Genomic DNA, 4,039 nt, shown 5'->3' with positions numbered 1-4,039 from the left:
TCTGTAAGACCAACATTTGTTCTAATTTGATTTGCTTATAGGAAGCCCATGCAAGATTTCATCAACAAAGGCTTATCTTGCCAGCAAGTAAAGACCAATGGGAGCAGACATGCAATAAGCAGGAGGAAAAATAATGAGCAGCTCCTCCTTCTTTACCCAAGAGTCATCTGTAAATTCCAGCCTGGGCACAGTTTTCCATGTTTTCTGAGCCTGGTTGTTAGTGTAGACTGTCAATAGGGTAGCCTAAAAGACTATTTGTTAGCAATGAATTCTCTTCCCTCCTCTTCAGTACTTGCTTTGCCTTCTGCCTTTTTTTGGATTTAAATGTTTGTGATTTTCACCTCTTTATCCATCATAGCACACCATTGACTGAATAATACACTTTTATTAAGCTGCCCTCTTTCTGTGAAATAAATGCCAGCAATAATCAGTCAATCATTCAATTCATATGAATGTGGAATTTAGATGTGGCTGTTTGAATTGGGTTTATAATATACCATTTCTTGGTACAGCATGTTCTTTGATAGTATTCTTTTAAATGACTGTTTCCAACTGCACTGGAAAGCACCTATGAAAGAAATTGTTTGTGATGCTATACTTAGTTTAAACGTCCTTTTTTCTTCAGCATTTCTGTCTGTATTTCATTTCTATGCAAATTATATCTTTGTGAGTTAGTAAAATTTTACAAACCAGTCGAAATGCAGCTATGGAATAAATTATCAGAGAAAATTTGGAAAACACGCCCATGAAAGGAAAATTGAGGAAAACATTTAAATCTAATTGTGTATTATTCAAAGAGAATTCCAGAGCAACTCTTGGGCAAATATTACATAAATGTATACCTACATTAAATGATTAATTTACCACAGGTAATATACTTGAAGGTTCAGGGACTATTTTCCTGTGCATGTAGCACTGCTCAGCTGAAATACAGCCTAGGTACACAAATGCACTTCACTTGCTCATAGGGAATTGCAGAGAAGGAACTGTGAGTGTAATGCTGTCAGCAGCTACAGAGCAGTGGCACTGCTCCCCACAATCCCAGTGCTCTGTCTCCATTACAGCAACAGTGACTGAGTTTAACCTTGAAGGAAGTCAACCCTTGATGACCAAGAATCATTTCATCTCCTCCCAAATATTAAGTATTCAGGCCCTCTAAATTCATTAGCAGTTGGCAGATCAACTGTGAATACTCTGAATAACTACCATAGAGAGCAATCGATCTCCAAAATGGGAAACTTGATAGCTGTGTATTTGTCAGCCAAGAATAGTTTCCATGATTTGTGCCTCCATGAGATATATGCTTCCCCTCATGAGGCAGACTGGCTTTGTGAGGGGTTTCATCCTTCACTTTACCATTTGTCTAGGAAGACTGTGGGCTGATGTGCAGAGGCAAAGGTACTATAGAGCCTTCAGGGCCACCAGGGGAGAGAGCAACTGAGGTCCAATCCAAAGGTTGTGTTGGTGTCTCCAGAATCCAGGAGAAACTGTAGCAAAGCTCAACATGAACCTTTTTTTAATATGTATTTTAAAAATAGCTCATTTCTACTCATGCCTCTGTATTCACAAGTCCTGAGCTACATGTCCAGAGGGCCTGGCTAGAGCAGGAGAATGATGGGTGCCACCTATCTTCCACTCCTTGGATCTCCTGGGCTTCTCAGCATGCTGTCAACAAGCTGAGGTCACCAAGATATGCCTTTAAGAAACTGATGGCAGCTGTGGTCTTTTGAGACATCCTGACCCATTTGTGTAACTCCTTAATACTTGTTCCCTTTCAGCTTGTTATGTTTGTCTTAACATTCCAGCCCTGCCCACTACCTTTCTGTCATCTCCTCATAATGCACTCTGTCCTCTGTTTAAGTCCAGGTGCCTCTGCCTGGGTGCTCTGTGGAGGTGTGTGTCTGGATGCTGGGACCTTGCTTATCTGGGTACTGTTGACACCTGCCAGTTACAGCTCTCCTTCTGGCTTTCCTTTCTTTTCCTTCCTTTCCTTCCACACCCAGATATGCCCATTCACTCTCCATTCCTACCAATCTTAATACTTTTATTACAATTCTTTTTTTTTTTCCCCACAGATGAGTTTAATCAGTTTGGGTTTCTGCACAAAGCAGAATGCCTCCTCATTTCTTATAGACTGTTAGTGATGGCCTGTCTCTTCTGTAGTGCAAATGCACCCCAAAATCCTGAATATTTGGGGTATCCATGTAGCTGAGGACAAGATTAAGTAGACTACCTGGGGACAAACTGAAGTGCAGGAAGATTTAAGACACTGAAGGATAATACTGCAACCCCAGCTCCCTCCTTCTAGTAGCCTACTCAACCTGGAGGCTTATATGGCACTTCCAGCTTGAGTTACAAGTTTGTTTGACACTTCCTAGTTTGAGCAGATGGCTGCTTAGATGATGCCTTATATGGCTAAGGTCTATCAGCACCTGTACCTGCCTCTGAAGAACTTAGTCTTCCAAGTGGAACTGTGGAACTGTGCCACACACACTCAGACAGCTCAGCTCCCAGTGGAAATCTACAGGAATTCTGCCTTGAGAGGCTGGTTTGGAGCTGTTAAGGTCATTGTCTGGGGGCACCCAGCTCAGCCTGTGGCTCTGAAAGGAGCTGTGGTGCTGAACAGGGCATTCTGGCTGATGCTTCAGGGGCCAGGTACCCTACACTGGGCCTTCCAATGAAGCAGAAATTATGTACAAAGCTTCCACTAAAAACATGTGCCCCAGCTCTGCAGTGAAATCCACCCATTTATGAATTGTTGTCAACTGTAGGAACACTTATACTGAACAAAGACAACATGAAGCTTACACATTCCTCTTATTTAAATAGTCACAATAGTCCTCATCAGCAACAGCTCTAGCATGGTAATTTCTATATTTTTTTAATGAATGACAAAGGAGATTTAATTTTTAGTTTGAGTTTCCATCAAGGACAATGTACATTGTAAGCTAGCTGTGAGTTTTCAATGTCTGTCAGTATCTGGAGGGTGGCAGAGGATGGAGCCAGGCTCTACTCAATGGTGGCAAGCAATAGGAAGAGAGGCAATGGGCAGAAACTGAGGCACAGGAAGTTCCACCTGAACAACTAGGTGGAATAACAACTTTTTTACTGGGAGTAGATTGTCCAGAGAGGTTGTGGGTTGTTCCTCACTGGGGGTATTCCAGAACCAGCTGGACATCATCCTGTACAATGTGTTTTAGTGTGACCAGCTGGAGCAGGGAGGTTGGACCAGATGACCAACTCTGGTCCCTTCCATCCTGACCCATTCTGCAGTTCTGACTCCAAAATACAGAACAGAGGGTTATGTGCATGTGTGAGTGTGTTAGGGTATTTTCCTACAGTATTTTCTGCTATGCTGGGTATGAAAAAAGGTCATATTTCTAAAAAAACTCATAATTCTGTCCTGAATGCATAAGTTTGTACATCCAGTATATTAATTATGTGGTGAATACAAAGCATAGCAGCTCCTAGGTATTAGACTTTATGTTAATTTCCAATGCGCTCGAAAAACCAAGGGGATTCATTAGTTGGATGCAATTCAACAAAATCATAAAAATTAATGAGTATTCAAATAATAGCCATATTTAGACAATACTTTTCAGGACAGTAAAAGATAGGATTAATCTTAGTAAATTTAAATTAGGTGTCCAAATCCACCTTCAAGGCTTCTCCAAGCCTTCTAGATTTTCTGTTGGAAGTGTATAGAGACAACAGTCATCTCCAGCTGAGTTGGAATGGAAGACTATAAATTTTCAGATGCTCTAGAAAGATGGCAAGGCAATTATTACTCATTTTTCACAAGAGAAGGACTATGGAACACATAGCTAAGTCAACATCCTGTCTTTAAAATGAACATGGTGTGAAATTAAATCATCTGTCACAGGATCCAGTAAAATAATTTTAAAAATTATTTAAAAAGCTGTAGAGAAGTTCAAGAATAGGTCTATTGCTGGGTTATTGCATGTGTTTATCTGACTGTGATGGTTGCCTTGGAAAACTCCTGTGCTTCTCAATGATTTGGGGAGTATATACTTGGGAC

This window comes from Serinus canaria, chromosome 1 (genome assembly GCF_022539315.1).
Source record: "Serinus canaria isolate serCan28SL12 chromosome 1, serCan2020, whole genome shotgun sequence".
Lineage (NCBI taxonomy): Eukaryota > Metazoa > Chordata > Aves > Passeriformes > Fringillidae > Serinus > Serinus canaria.
Note: the sequence above shows the minus strand (reverse complement) of the source record.